Source organism: Arachis stenosperma, chromosome 9 (genome assembly GCF_014773155.1).
Source record: "Arachis stenosperma cultivar V10309 chromosome 9, arast.V10309.gnm1.PFL2, whole genome shotgun sequence".
NCBI lineage: Eukaryota > Viridiplantae > Streptophyta > Magnoliopsida > Fabales > Fabaceae > Arachis > Arachis stenosperma.
In genome coordinates, this window is record NC_080385.1 from 50,703,509 (window position 1) to 50,720,545 (window position 17,037).

A 17,037-nucleotide genomic window follows, 5' to 3' on the forward strand; every position below is an offset into this window, starting at 1 on the left:
TTGGTGTGCTTTTCCGTGATCACTAAGCCAAGATTCATCAATATCATGGCTCCTAAGGGAAAACAAACCAATTTAAGAGGCAAGAAAGAGAATAATCCAAAGAATCTTTGGAATCAAGAGAAGTTCTTAACCAAAGAACATGAAGACCATTATCACAAAATAATGGGTCTGAGGTCAGTGATCCCGGAAGTTAAATTTGATCTGAAAGAAGATGAATATCCGGGGATCCAAGAGCAAATTCGAAACAGAGGATGGGAAGTTCTAACCAATCCTGAGACAAAGGTTGGAAGGAACATGGTTCAGGAATTCTACTCAAATCTGTGGCTGACAGATAAGCAGAGAATGACTGGAACCGCTTACCATACCTACAGAACCATGGTCAGAGGGAAAGTTATGTACTTCCATTTGGACAAAATAAGAGAAATCTTCAAGTTGCCCCAACTACAAGATGATCCTGACTCCTTTAATAGGAGGATGGTGAGAGTAGATAAAGGGTTGGATCAAGTTCTAGAGGACATATGCCTCCCTGGAACTAAGTGGATAACCAATTCAAAGGGTGTCCCAAACCAACTCAAGAGGGGAGACCTCAAGCCAATTGCAAGAGGTTGGCTAGACTTCATTGGGCGCTCCATATTGCCCACTAGCAACCGTTCTGAGGTCACCATCAAGAGAGCAGTGATGATTCATTGCATTATGCTTGGAAAAGAGGTGGAGGTCCATCATGTGATTGCTTGTGAGATCTACACAATTGCAAATAAGAATTCCACTGTAACCAAATTGGCTTATCCAAGCTTGATCTCCTTGCTCTGTAAAGAGGCTGGGGTGAAGATGGAAGCAGATGAATTCATACCCATTGAACATCCAATCACCAAGAAGTCAATGGAAGGAGCAAGAGAAGCAGGGGCGTGAACTCCAAGAGTTGAAACGCCAAAAGTTCTCCTCTCAAGCTGAGGGAGCATCCACTTCTCAAAATCAAGGTTGTTGAGTCCTAACTCTGTGAAAACCTCTATCATTAGGAGCCTATGTTTGCGTTTCTTTCTTTCTTTGTTTTATTTTCTATTTTTATTTTTTAGTCTCATCTTATATCTATATTTAAGTCTTGTTCTTAGTTCATAATTAATAAAATTTATGCCTTAAAGTTATGAATGTCCTATGAATCCATCACCTCTCTTAAAAGAAAAATGCTTTAATCACAAAAGAACAAGAAGTACAGGATTTCGAAATTCATCTCTGAAACTAGTTGAATTAGTTTGATGTGGTGACAATACTTTTTGCTTTCTGAATGAATGCTTGAACAGTGCATATGTCTTTTGAATTTGTTGCTTTGAGAATGTTAAAATTGTTGGCTCTTGAAAGAATGAGGAGAAAGAGAACTGTTATTGAGGATCTGAAAAATCATCAATTTGATTCTTGAAGCAAGAAAAAGCAGTGAAAAAAAAAATTTCGAAAAAAAAAAGAGCAGAAAAAGAAAAAGAAAAAGAAAGAAATAAAGTTGTGAACTAAAGCAAAAAAAAAAAAAAGAGTGTGCTTAAGAACCCTGGACACCTCTAATTGGGGACTTCAGCAAAGCTGAGTCACAATCTAAAAAAGGTTCACCCAATTATGTGTCTGTGGCATGTATGTACCCGGTGGTAATACTGGAAGACAGAGTGCTTTGGGCCACAGCCAAGACTCATACACTGGCTATGTTCAAGAATCAATACACTTAACTAGGAGAATCAATAACACTATCTGAGTTCTGAGTTCTTATAGATGCCAATCATTCTGAACTTCAAAGGATAAAGTGAGATGCCAAAACTGTTCGGAGGCAAAAAGCTACTAGTCCCGCTCATCTAATTGGAGCTATGTTTCTTTGATATTTTGGAGTCTATAGTATATTCTCTTCTTTTTATCCTATTTTGATTTTCAGTTGCTTGGGGACAAGCAACAATTTAAGTTTGGTGTTGTGATGAGCGGATAATTTGTACGCTTTTTGGCATTGTTTTTAGTATGTTTTTAGTATCTTTTAGTTAGTTTTTAGTATATTTTTATTAGTTTTTAAGTAAAATTCACTTTTCTGGACTTTACTATGAGTTTGTGTGTTTTTCTGTGATTTCAGGTATTTTCTGATTGAAATTGAGGGTCCTAAGCAAAAATCTGATCCAGAGACTGAAAAGGACTGCAGATGCTGTTGGATTCTGACCTCCCTGCACTCGAAGTGGATTTTCTGGAGCTAGAGAAGCCCAATTGGCGCGCTCTCAACGGCATTGGAAAGTAGACATCCTGGGCTTTCCAGCAATATATAATAGTCCATACTTTGCCCAAGATTTGATGGCCCAAACCGGCGCTCAAAGTCACCTACAGAAATTCCAGCGTTAAACGCCGGAACTGGCATAAAATTTGGAGTTAAACGCCCAAACTGGCATGAAAGCTGGCGTTTAACTCCAGAAAAGGTCTCTACACGAAATTCCTTCATTGCTCAGCCCAAGCACACACCAAGTGGGCCCGGAAGTGGATTTTTATGTCATTTATTCATTTCTGTAAACCTTAGGACACTAGTTTACTATTAATAGGATCTTTTGACATTGTATCCGCACCGGATGACCTCATAACATTTTTACACGTTTCTTTCCACAGCATGAGTCTCTAAACCCCATGGTTGGGGGTAAGGAGCTCTGCTGTGTCCTGATGGATTAATGCAATTACTACTGTTTCTTATTCAATCATGCTTGCTTCCATTCCAAGATAATACTTGTTCTTAATCCGGATGAATGTGATGATCCGTGACAATCATCATCATTCTCAACCATGAACGTGTGACTGACAACCACCTCCGTTCTACCTTAGATTAAGTAGTTATCTCTTGGATTCTTTAATCGGAATCTTCGTGGTATAAGCTAGGACTGATGGCGGTATTCAAGAGAATCCGGAAGGTCTAAACCTTGTCTGTGGTATTCTGAGTAGGATTCAATGATTGAATGACTGTGACGTGCTTCAATCTCCTGAAGGCGGGGCGTTAGTGACAGACGCAAAAGGATCACTGGATTCTATTCCGGCCTGATTGAGAACCGACAGATGAATTCCGCTATGCTGTGACAGAGCATATGCAATCGCTTTCACTGAGAGGATGGGAGGTAGCCACTGACAACGGTGAAACCCTACACACAGCTTGCCATGGAAGGAGACTTGCGTGTTTGAAGAAGAAGACAGTAGGAAGGCAGAGATTCAGAAGATGGAGCATCTCCAAACCTCAACCTATTCTCCATTACTGCAAAACAAGTACCTTTTTCATGTTCTTTTGCTTTTTACAATCAATCCTGATAATTTCTGATATCCTGACTAAGATTTACAAGATAACCATAGCTTGCTTCAAGCCGACAATCTCCGTGGGATCGACCCTTGCTCACGCAAGGTATTACTTGGACGACCCAGTGCACTTGCTGGTTAGTTGTGCGGAGTTGCAAAAGTGTGATTGCAATTTCGTGCACCAGTATTATAGAAATCACTTATAAAGCGTAGCCGTAGGTTAATATCTATAGGTTCACTTTTCATATCAAAGAGGACGCTTTTAGAGGGTAGCCTATTTGTTAAATTTTGAGTGCATTTTAAAAGTGATGCCTAATGTATCTAGAGTAAAAAATTTGTCACTTAGTGAAATTTTTTCCTCTTTTTCCTTAAAGCAAACTCATCACACTTAGTAAAATTTTTGTGATTCAATTCCCTCCAAATGTCACTCAATCACCTTCGTCCCCTTTCGTAAACCCTCAGTCTCACTTTTTCCTGAAAGCTCACTCATCACCTTCATCACCTTCATCGCGAAGTAGAAGCCCTCGCCATCATTGCCCTGCTCACCATCAGTCTCACTTTGTCCTGAAAGCCCTGCTCACCATCGTTGCCCCCCACTCACTCTCTTCGCTCTCGCCATTGACCCTCTCACTCTCGCTCTCGCCACTGACCCTCTCACTACAAGAAGAAACCCTCTCAGTCTCGCCATTGACCGTCGTCGCCCCCCACTCACCACTCACCCGCACTCACCACTGTCTACATTGCTGCACTACTGACCGTCGTTCCTCTTCGCCATCTTGCACTGATCGTCGCTGCCCCGCCCTCACCATCGTCACTGCGCCGCTCTTACCATCGTCATCTCCGTGCTTCTCATCATCGTCTTCTCCGTGCTCACGTCATTGAATAGGTATGTATTGATTTCTATTTGGTTCTGAAATTTCAGAGACTTAGGGTTCCGATTTTAGGGGTTTTAATTTGGGAATTTTAATCTGTGAAATATGGGTTTGTGAACTGTAATTTGATAACATGCATGCTGTTGTTGATGAAGATGTGTGGTATTTTAGGGTTTGTGAACTGTGATTTAATATACATCTTGGCCAAATTTTTCTTCAATTTAACACTTAGATTGAATTTTTTCCCAATATCTGAACTCCTGAGTCTTTATGTGTTTTTGTATATTGCTTCAACTCATTTAGCTTGTGTATATTGAATTTTGGTAATAAGACTCTAATTTTAGGTGTTAGGTTATGACTTGATGATGAAGAAGAAGCATTAGTAGTGTTTTTAGGTGTTAGGTTATGACTTGATGATGAAGAAGAAGCATTCAAAATGACTTCTTAATAATATAAATTGTATATCTAATAGGATCAGATAAAGTTAGAGGATGGTCAAGTTAAGTTGCAATCCCGATTGGAACAAGAAGAAGAAGCTAAAGCTGCTTTGTTAGGAAGAATTCAACGGCTGACTGAACTGATTTTGGTCTCCACAAAAGCATCACATTCAACCAGATTTCCTAACAGGCCTGGTCCTCGTAGAAAACATTCCTTTGGAGAAGATGAGTTATTTCTAGTTTTTGTTGGTTATCCCTTTTGTTTATCAAATGCAATAACACCAGGATCTTATACTCTGTTTACATATTTTCTCAACTTATAAAGACAGGACAACCCTTTCCCTGTTCCCTACATGTTTTTAATCATCAACTACGTTTACAGCTGGCATACCTTCCATACAAGAGGCGGGATTTAATCTTGAATAAGGAAAATATTGATATGTTAATCTGGAGGGAAATGTTGAAACAACTGTTGATTCTTTGAAGGAGGAAAAAAAGACAGATGAGGTTACGTGTAAGTTGCCCATCGTTGTTTGCTGATAGCTTATATCTTCTTGAAAACTGTTCATTCATCCTTGAATTCTTTAATATGGACTACTAAACTGTTTATTTTTTAACATGGACTATGAAACTGTTCATTCATCCTCAAAACTCTTTCCAAACAAACCCCAGAATATCAAACTTTACATACCTTGAATTCGTAGATCCATAAAGGTACAAAATTTGTGTGTTTCATTGTTCTTTATATATAAGACTTAAATTAGGAAAACTATTCAGCTTCACATAGTTGAATCTTGCAAGCTTCAATTGCTCTTTTTCCTTTCTGGTAATATTGGAAGAAGATATCGGTATAACTTTCTCTTTCTATTTCTATTTGAATGCTATATAGTGATTTAGAATCCATTTGTGAAGTTTGTTGAGAGTTCTTGATTGTTAAGTTCCTTGGTATGATGTTTCCAGTGACTCTCTATTGCTTTTTTATCCACCGTTGATTTTGTTGTTTATGTGAATAACTCTTGATTTGGGTGGCTTTCAATTTTAGATATGGGGATTGAGAGAAGTGGAGAAAACAAAATTCTTGGATTGAGATTCACTTCAAGTCACAAATGGGTATTTTTCTTGTAGTGATCTTTCACTTCATCAAATAAACTAGCTACCTTTTCCTCAAATGTGTCCACTGTTGATCAATTTCTCTTGTGGCACAATAGATTAGTGGTGCACGAAATTGTGATCAATACTTTTTAATACACGAAATAATCCCTAGTAATGGCTCCAAAGACTTGGTGCTCAATACCATGGCATAAACACTTCGCACAACTAACCAGCAAGTGCACTGGGTCGTCCAAGTAATAAACCTTACGCGAGTAAGGGTCGATCCCACGGAGATTGTTGCTATGAAGCAAGCTATGGTCACCTTGTAAATCTCAGTCAGGCAGACTCAAATGGGTATAGTGATAAACGAATAAAGCATAAAGATAAAGATAGAGATACTTATGTATATCATTGGTGAGAGCTTCAGATAAGCGAATGAAGATGCCTTCCCTTCCGTCTCTCTGCTTTCCTACTGTCTTCATCCAATCCTTCTTACTCCTTTCCATGGCAAGCTCATGTAGGGTTTCACCGTTGTCAGTGGCTACCTCCCATCCTCTCAGAGAAAATGTTCCCATGCTCTGTCACAGCATATGGCTAATCAGCTGTCGGTTCTCGGTCAGGCTGGAATAGAATCCATTGATCCTTTTGCGTCTGTCACTAACGCCCCGCCTGCTAGGAGTTTGAAGCACGTCACAGTCATTCAATCATTGAATCCTACTCAGAATACCACAGACAAGGTTAGACCTTCCGGATTCTCTTGAATGCCGCCATCAGTTCTCGCCTATACCACGAAGACTCTGATCTCACGGAATGGCTGGCTCGTTTGTCAGGCGAGCACTCAGTTGTCAGGCGATCAACCATGCATCGTGTTATCAGGAATCCAAGAGATATTCACTAGAGCTTGAATTGCTTGTAGAACAAGAGTGGTTGTCAGTCACTTTGTTCATGAGTGAGAATGATGATGAGTGTCATGGATCATCACCTTCATCAAGTTGAAGAACAAGTGATATCTTGGACAAAGAACAAGCGGAATTGAATAGAAGAACAATAGTAATTGCATTAATACTCGAGGTACAGCAGAGCTCCACACCTTAATCTATGGTGTGTAGAAACTCCACCGTTGAAAATACATAAGAACAAGGTCTAGGCATGGCCGTGAGGCCAGCCTCCCAGTGATCAAAAGATTCAAAGACCTAAAGATGATCTAAGATCCCCAGATGAAAATACAATAGTAAAAGGTCCTACTTATAGAAAACTAGTAGCCTAGGGTGTACAGAGATGAGTAAATGACATAAAAATCCACTTCCGGGCCCACTTGGTGTGTGCTTGGGCTGAGCAATGAAGCATTTTTCGTGTAGAGACTCCTCTTGGAGTTAAACGCCAGCTTTGGTGCCAGTTTGGGCGTTTAACTCCCATTTTGGTGCCAGTTCCGGCGTTTAACGCTGGAATTTCTTGAGGTGACTTTGAACGCCGGTTTGGGCCATCAAATCTTGGGCAAAGTAAGGACTATCATATATTGCTGGAAAGCCCAGGATGTCTACTTTCCAAAGCCGTTGAGAGCGTGCCAATTGGGCTTCTGTAGCTCCAGAAAATCCACTTCGAGTGCAGGGAGGTCAGAATCCAACAGCATCTGCAGTCCTTTTGAGTCTCTGGATCAGATTTTTGCTCAGATCCCTCAATTTCAGCCAGAAAATACATGAAATCACAGAAAAACACACAAACTCATAGTAAAGTCCAGAAGAGTGAATTTTAACTAAAAACTAATAAAAATATAATAAAAACTAACTAGATCATACTAAAAACATACTAAAAATAATGCCAAAAAGCGTACAAATTATCCGCTCATCACAACACCAAACTTAAATTGTTGCTTGTCCCCAAGCAACTGAAGATCAAATAAGATAAAAAGAAGAGAATATGCAATGAACTCCAAAAACATCTATGAAGATCAGTATTAATTAGATGAGCGGGGTTTTTAGCTTTTTGCCTCTGAATAGTTTTGGCATCTCACTCTATCCTTTGGAATTCAGAATGATTGGCTTCTTTAGGAACTCAGAATCCAGATAGTGTTATTGATTCTCCTAGTTAAGTATGATGATTCTTGAACACAGCTACTTATTGAGTCTTGGCCGTGGCCCAAAGCACTCTGTCTTCCAGTATTACCACCGGATACATACATGCCACAGACACATAATTGGGTGAACCTTTTCAGATTGTGACTCAGCTTTGCTAAAGTCCCCAATTAGAGGTGTCCAGGGTTCTTAAGCACACTCTTATTGCCTTGGATCACAACTTAATTTCTTTCGTTTTCTCTCTTTTTTTTTCTTTTTTTTTTTTCTTGCTTCCTCTTCTTTTTTTTTTTTTGTATTCACTGCTTTTTCTTGCTTCAAGAATCATTTTTATGATTTTTCAGATCCTCAGTAACATGTCTCCTTTTTCATCATTCTTTCAAGAGCCAACATTCATGAACCACAAATTCAAAAGACATATGCACTGTTTAAGCATACATTCAGAAGACAAAAGTGTTGCCACCACATCAAAATAATTAAACTGTTATAAAATTCAAAATTCATGCAATTCTTCTCCTTTTCAATTAAGAACATTGTTTGTTTAAGAAAGGTGATGGATTCATAGGACATTCATAACTTTAAGGCATAGACACTAAGACACTAATGATCATAAGACACAAACATAGATAAACATAAAGCACAATTTTCGAAAAACAAGAAAATAAAGAACAAGGAGATTAAAGAACGGGTCCACCTTAGTGATGGCGGCTTGTTCTTCCTCTTGAAGGTCTTATGGAGTGCTTGAGCTCCTCAATGTCTCTTCCTTGTCTTTGTTGCTCCTCTCTCATGATTCTTTGATCTTCTCTAATTTCATGGAGGAGGATGGAATGTTCTTGGTGCTCCACCCTTAGTTGTCCCATGTTGGAACTCAATTCTCCTAGGGAGGTGTTTACTTGCTCCCAATAGTCTTGTGGAGGAAAGTGCATCCCTTGAGGTATCTCAGGGATCTCATGATGAGAGGGGTCTCTTTTTTGCTCCATCCTTTTCTTGGTGATGGGCTTGTCCTCATCAATGGGGGTGTCTCCTTCTATGTCAACTCCAACTAAATAACAGAGGTGACAAATGAGATGAGGAAAGGCTAGCCTTGCCAAGGTGGAGGACTTGTCCGCCACTTTATAGAGTTCTTGGGCTATAACCTCATGAACTTCCACTTCTTCTCTAATCATGATGCTATGAATCATGATGGCCCGGTCTAGAGTAACTTCGGACCGGTTGCTAGTGGGAATGATTGAGCGTTGGATAAACTCCAACCATCCTCTAGCCATGGGCTTGAGGTCATGCCTTTTCAATTGAACCGGCTTGCCTCTTGAATCTCTCTTCCATTGTGCGCCCTCTTCACATATGACTGTGAGGACTTGGTCCAACCTTTGATCAAAGTTGACCCTTCTAGTGTAAGGATGTTCATCTCCTTGCATCATGGGCAAGTTGAATGCTAACCTTACATTTTCCGGACTAAAATCCAAGTATTTCCCCCGAACCATTGTAAGATAATTCTTTGGATCCGGGTTCACACTTTGATCATGGTTCTTGGTGATCCATGCATTGGCATAGAATTCTTGAACCATCAAGATTCCGACTTGTTGAATGGGGTTGGTAAGCACTTCCCAACCTCTTCTTCGGATCTCATGGCGGATCTCCGGATATTCACCCTTTTTGAGTGAAAAGGGGACCTCGGGGATCACCTTCTTCAAGGCCACAACTTCATAGAAGTGGTCTTGATGCACCCTTGAGATGAATCTATCCATCTCCCATGACTCGGAGGTGGAAGCTTTTGCCTTCCCTTTCCTCTTTCTAGAGGTTTCTCCGGCCTTGGATGCCATAAATGGTTATGGAAAACGAAAAAGCAACGCTTTTACCACACCAAACTTAAAAGGTTTGCTCGTCCTCGAGCAAAAGAAGAAAGAAGAGAGTATAAGAAGAAGAAATGATGAAGAAGGGGGTGGCTTATGTATTCGGCCAAGGAAGGGGGGAGTGATGTTTAGGTTGTGTGAAAATGAAGGAGTGAAGAAGAGTATTTATAGGAGAGAGGGGAGATGGGGTTCGGCCATTATGGGTGGGTTTGGGAGGGAAAGTGGTTTGAATTTGAAGGGTGAGGTTGGTGGGGTTATATGAAGGATGGATGTGAGTGGTGAAGAGAAGGATGGGATTTGATAGGTGAAGGGGTTTGGGGAAGAGGTAATGAGGTGATTGGTGAATGGGGGAAGAAGAGAGAGAGTGGTGGTGGGGTAGGTGGGGATCCTGTGGGGTCCACAGATCCTGTGGTGTCAAGGAAAAGTCATCCATGCACCAAATGTTGCTCAAAATCACGTTTTGAGTCATTTCTGGCGTTAAACGCCGGGCTGGTGCCCATTCCTGGCGTTTAACGCCAGGTTCTTACCCTTTTCTGGCGTTTAACGCCAGTCTGGTGCCCCTTTCTGGCGTTAAACGCCCAGAATGGTGCCAGACTGGGCGTTAAACGCCCAACTGCTAGCCTCACTGGCGTTTAAACGCCAGTGAATTCTTCCTCCAGGGTGTGCTGTTTTTCTTCCTGTTTTTCATTCTGTTTTTGCTTTTTCAATGGATTTTGTGACTTCTTATGATCATCAACCTACAAAAAACATAAAATAACAAAGAGAAATATATAAAATATAATCATTGGGTTGCCTCCCAACAAGCGCTTCTTTAATGTCAGTAGCTTGACAGAGGGCTCTTATGGAGCCTCACAGATACTCAGAGCAATGTTGGAACCTCCCAACACCAAACTTAGAGTTTGAATGTGGGGGTTCAACACCAAACTTAGAGTTTGGTTGTGGCCTCCCAACACCAAACTTAGAGTTTGACTGTGGGGGCTCTGTTTGTCTCTAATTTGAGAGAAGCTCTTCATGCTTCTTCTCCATGGTGACAGAGGGATATCCTTGAGCCTTAAACACCAAGGATTTTTCATTCACTTTAATGATCAGTTCACCTCCATCAACATCAATCACAGCCTTTGCTGTGGCTAGGAAGGGTCTACCAAGGATGATGGATTCATCCATGCACCTCCCAGTCTCTAGGACTATGAAATCAGTAGGGATGTAATGGTCTTCAACTTTTACCAAAACATTCTCTACAAGTCCATGACCTTGTTTTCTTGAGTTGTCTGCCATCTCTAGTGAGATTCTTGCAGGTTGTACCTCAAAGATCCCTAGCTTCTCCATTACAGAGAGAGGCATGAGGTTCACACTTGACCCTAAGTCACACAGAGCCTTCTTGAAGGTCATGGTGCCTATGGTACAAGGTATTGAAAACTTCCTAGGATCTTGTCTCTTTTGAGGTAATTTCTGCCTAGACAAGTCATCCAGTTCTTTGGTGAGCAAAGGAGGTTCATCCTCCCAAGTCTCATTTCCAAATAACTTGTCATTTAGCTTCATGATTGCTCCAAGGTATTTAGCAACTTGCTCTTCAGTGACATACTCATCCTCTTCAGAGGAAGAATACTCATCAGAGCTCATGAAGGGCAGAAGTAAGTCCAATGGAATCTCTATGGTCTCATTTTGAGCCTCAGATTCCCATGGTTCCTCATTGGGGAACTCAGAGGAGGTTGGTGCACGCCCATTGAGGTTTTCCTCAGTGGCGTTCACTGCCTCTTCTTCCTCTCTAAATTCGGCCATGTTGATGACCTTGCACTCTCCTTTTGGATTTTCTTCTGTATTGCTTGGAAGAGTACTAGGAGGGAGTTCAATAACTTTCTTGCTCAGCTGTCCCACTTGTGCTTCCAAATTCCTAATGGAAGACCTTGTTTCGGTCATGAAACTTTGAGTGGTTTTGATTAGATCAGAGACCATGGTTGCTAAGTCAGAGGGGTTCTGCTTAGAATTCTCTGTCTGTTGCTGAGAAGATGATGGAAAAGGTTTGCTATTGCTAAACCTGTTTCTTCCACCATTGTTGTTGTTGAAACCTTGTTGAGGTCTCTCTTGATTCTTCCATGAGAAATTTGGGTGATTTCTCCATGAAGAATTATAGGTGTTTCCATAGGGTTCTCCTAGGTAATTCACCTTTTCCATTGAAGGGTTCTCAGGATCATAAGCTTCTTCCTCAGATGAAGCATCCTTAGTACTGCTTGGTGCATTTTGCATTCCAGACAGACTTTGAGAAATCAAATTGACTTGTTGAGTCAATATCTTGTTCTGAGCCAGTATGGCATTCAGAGTATCAATCTCAAGAACTCCTTTCTTCTGACTTGTCCCATTGTTCACAGGATTCCTTTCAGAAGTGTACATGAATTGGTTATTTGCAACCATTTCAATGAGCTCTTGAGCTTCTGTAGGCGTCTTCTTCAGATGAAGAGATCCTCCAGCAGAGCTATCCAAAGACATCTTGGATAGTTCAGAGAGACCATCATAGAAAATACCTATGATGCTCCATTCAGAAAGCATGTCAGATGGACATTTTCTGATTAATTGTTTGTATCTTTCCCAAGCTTCATAGAGGGATTCTCCATCCTTCTGTCTGAAGGTTTGGACTTCCACTCTAAGCTTACTCCATTTTTGAGGTGGAAAGAACTTTGCCAAGAAGGCATTGACTAGCTTTTCCCAAGAGTCCAGGCTATCTTTAGGTTGTGAGTCCAACCATATTCTAGCTCTGTCTCTTACAGCAAAAGGGAATAGCATCAGTCTGTAGACCTCAGGGTCAACCCCATTAGTCTTGACTGTGTCACAGATTTGCAAGAACTCAGCTAAAAACTGATGAGGATCTTCCATTGGAAGTCCATGGAACTTGCAATTCTGTTGCATTAGAGAAACTAACTGAGGCTTAAGCTCAAAGTTGTTTGCTCCAATGGCAGGGATAGAGATGCTTCTCCCATAGAAATTGGGAGTAGGTGCAGTAAAGTCACTCAGCACCTTCCTTGCATTGTTGGCATTGTTGTTGTTTTCGGCTGCCATGGGTTCTTCTTCTTTGAAGAATTCGGTTAGGTCCTCTACAGAGAGTTGTGCCTTAGCTTCTCTTAGCTTTCGCTTCAAGGTCCTTTCAGGTTTAGGGTCAGCTTCAACAAGAATGCCTTTGTCTCTGCTCCTGCTCATATGAAAGAGAAGAGAACAAGAAAATGTGGAATCCTCTATGTCACAGTTATAGAGATTCCTTGAGGTGTCAGAGGAAAAAAATAGAAGAAGGAGGTAGAAGAATTCGAACTTGATTAGATAGAGTTCGAATTGTGCATTAAGAAGGAGTAGTACTCCATAAATAGAAGGATGTGGGAAGAAGGGAAGAGAATTTTCGAAAATTAATTAAAAAGATGTCAAAAACATTTTGAAAAATTGATTGATAATTTTTGAAAATTCAAAGTGGAAAAGAAATCAAGTGATTTTTGAAAAAGATTTTGAAATTAGAAGTTAAAAGGATTTGATTGAAAACTTATTTTGAAAAAGATGTGATTAAAAAGATATGATTGAAAAGATTTGATTTGAAAACAATTTTAAAAGATATGTTTTGAAAACAAATTTTTTTTTTAAAAGACTTGATTTTAAAAATTAATGACTTGCCTAACAAGAAAAGATATGATTCAAACATTAAACCTTCCTCAACAGAAAAGGCAACATACTTGAAATGTTCAATCAAATCATTAATTGTTAGTAAGTATCTTTGAAAAAAAAGAAAGAAATTGATTTTGAAAACATTTGATTGAAGAGATATGATTTGAAAAAGATTTGATTTTGAAAAACTTTGAAAACTTGAAAAAAAATTGAATTGAAAAACAAAATCTTCCCCCTTGTGCCATCCTGGCGTTAAACGCCCAGAATGGTATCCATTCTGGAGTTTAACGCCCAAAATGCTACCTTTTTGGGCGTTAAACGCCCAACCAGGTACCCTGGCTGGCGTTTAAACGCCAGTCTGTCCTTCTTCACTGGGCGTTTTGAACGCCCAGCTTTTTCTGTATAATTCCTCTGCAGTATGTTCTGAATCTTCAATTCTTTGTATTTTTGACTTGAAAAGACACAAATTAAAAATATTTTTGGATTTTTAATAATCAAAATGCAACAAGAATCAAATAACAATGCATGCAAGACACCAAACTTAGCAGTTTGTATACTACTGACACTATATGAGACACATAAACACTCAAGTCAAAGGAATTCAAAGATCAGAGTAAGAAATCATCAAGAATTACTTGAAGGTCCTTAAGACACATGAATGAATGTATGCAACTGACACCAAACTTAAGATGAGACACTAGACTCAAGCAAGAAACATCAAATATTTTTGGTTTTTTTATGATTTTGTGAATTTTTTTTGTGCTTTTTTTTTTCGAAAATTATATAAAAAGAAAAAATAAAGGTTTCAGAATTCTCAATTTGAATTTCCAGGAATCATTGCAATGCTAGTCTAAGACTCCGGTCCAGGAATTAGACATGGCTTCACAGCCAGCCAAGCTTCCAAAGAAAGCTTCGGTCCAAAACACTAGACATGGCCAATGGCCAGCCAAGCCTTAGCAGATCATTGCTCCAATAGCAAGATTGATAGAGATCAGCAAGCTATTGTGATGATTAGTTGAAACCTCGGTCCAATAAGATTAGACATGGCTTCTCAGCCAGCCAGATTTCAACAGATCATCATGAAACACTAGAATTCATTTTTAAGAACTCTGAAAAAAAAATACATAATCTAAGCAACAAGATGAACCGTCAGTTGTCCATACACAAACAATCCCCGGCAACGGCGCCAAAAACTTGGTGCACGAAATTGTGATCAATACTTTTTAATACACGAAATAATCCCTAGTAATGGCTCCAAAGACTTGGTGCTCAATACCATGGCATAAACACAACTTCGCACAACTAACCAGCAAGTGCACTGGGTCGTCCAAGTAATAAACCTTACGCGAGTAAGGGTCGATCCCACGGAGATTGTTGCTATGAAGCAAGCTATGGTCACCTTGTAAATCTCAGTCAGGCAGACTCAAATGGGTATAGTGATAAACGAATAAAGCATAAAGATAAAGATAGAGATACTTATGTATATCATTGGTGAGAGCTTCAGATAAGCGAATGAAGATGCCTTCCCTTCCGTCTCTCTGCTTTCCTACTGTCTTCATCCAATCCTTCTTACTCCTTTCCATGGCAAGCTCATGTAGGGTTTCACCGTTGTCAGTGGCTACCTCCCATCCTCTCAGTGAAAATGTTCCCATGCTCTGTCACAGCATATGGCTAATCAGCTGTCGGTTCTCGGTCAGGCCGGAATAGAATCCATTGATCCTTTTGCGTCTGTCACTAACGCCCCGCCTGCTAGGAGTTTGAAGCACGTCACAGTCATTCAATCATTGAATCCTACTCAGAATACCACAGACAAGGTTAGACCTTCCGGATTCTCTTGAATGCCGCCATCAGTTCTCGCCTATACCACGAAGACTCTGATCTCACGGAATGGCTGGCTCGTTTGTCAGGCGAGCACTCGGTTGTCAGGCGATCAACCATGCATCGTGTTATCAGGAATCCAAGAGATATTCACTAGAGCTTGGATTGCTTGTAGAACAAGAGTGGTTGTCAGTCACTTTGTTCATGAGTGAGAATGATGATGAGTGTCACGGATCATCACCTTCATCAAGTTGAAGAACAAGTGATATCTTGGACAAAGAACAAGCGGAATTGAATAGAAGAACAATAGTAATTGCATTAATACTCGAGGTACAGCAGAGCTCCACACCTTAATCTATGGTGTGTAGAAACTCCACCGTTGAAAATACATAAGAACAAGGTCTAGGCATGGCCGTGAGGCCAGCCTCCCAGTGATCAAAAGATTCAAAGACCTAAAGATGATCTAAGATCCCCAGATGAAAATACAATAGTAAAAGGTCCTACTTATAGAAAACTAGTAGCCTAGGGTGTACAGAGATGAGTAAATGACATAAAAATCCACTTCCGGGCCCACTTGGTGTGTGCTTGGGCTGAGCAATGAAGCATTTTTCGTGTAGAGACTCCTCTTGGAGTTAAACGCCAGCTTTGGTGCCAGTTTGGGCGTTTAACTCCCATTTTGGTGCCAGTTCCGGCGTTTAACGCTGGAATTTCTTGAGGTGACTTTGAACGCCGGTTTGGGCCATCAAATCTTGGGCAAAGTATGGACTATCATATATTGCTGGAAAGCCCAGGATGTCTACTTTTCAACGCCGTTGAGAGCGCGCCAATTGGGCTTCTGTAGCTCCAGAAAATTCACTTCGAGTGCAGGGAGGTCAGAATCCAACAGCATCTGCAGTCCTTTTGAGTCTCTGGATCAGATTTTTGCTCAGATCCCTCAATTTCAGCCAGAAAATACCTGAAATCACAGAAAAACACACAAACTCATAGTAAAGTCCAGAAGAGTGAATTTTAACTAAAAACTAATAAAAATATAATAAAAACTAACTAGATCATACTAAAAACATACTAAAAATAATGCCAAAAAGCGTACAAATTATCCGCTCATCAATTAGGTCATCCAACAAATAATGTTGTTTTCTATGTGCTGAAATCTTGTAATATTGTTGCTTCATTAAATTAAAATCCTTGTGCTTCCTGATGTATTGCAAAGTCTCATGCATTCCCTTATCCTCCCGCAAATACCTTATATATTGCTCCCATGCAACTCATATACACAGACATCTGGGGTCCTGCCCATATACCTGACTCAAATGGAAACTATTACTTTGTCATTTTTATTGATGCTTATAGTAAATACACTTGGCTCTACCTCATTAAAACTCGATCTCAAATCAAATCAGTTTTAAATTTTTTTCAACAAATGGTTGAGTTGCAATTGAACACAAAAATTAAAATGCTTCAATCTGACAATGCTGCTGAATTCTTGAGCTTGGCTAAGGATTTACAGATACAAGGTGTACTGCACAGATTTTTCTGTCCTCATGAACATCAATAAAACGACAGTGCTAAGAGAAAACATAAGCATATAGTTAAAAAGGGCTTAGCTATGCTAGCAAGTGCAGGCATGCCAATTAAGTACTAGGGAGAGGCCTTCATGACAGCAGTTCACTTAATAAACAGGTGATACAAAAATTTATTGTCGGTCTAGAATTTCTCTTATACAAAAAAATTACTTCGTTGTAAACATAGTTTCAAACCAACAAATAACTCTCACATCAAATTTTAATGTTTGGTTGTCACAAGTACAAACCCCAATGAAAATTAATCGAAGTATTCAAACCTCGGGTCGTCTCATAAGGATTTGCAATGAAGTGATCAATTATTGGCTATGAAGGAACAAGGGGGGTTTGATTTGGTAAAAGGGCAAGAGAATAAATGACAAGAAAAGTAAATCAAGTAACTAAAGAAAGCAAGT

General features: G+C 40.0%; 1 non-coding gene across 1 annotated transcript; it reads left to right on the plus strand.

The window, feature by feature from the left end:
- Nucleotides 1-12,147: 12,147 nt before the first annotated feature.
- Nucleotides 12,148-12,251, plus strand: LOC130952211 (small nucleolar RNA R71). Its single transcript, XR_009074392.1, has one exon. It is a non-coding gene; the product is annotated as a small nucleolar RNA R71 (small nucleolar RNA).
- Nucleotides 12,252-17,037: the final 4,786 nt, after the last annotated feature.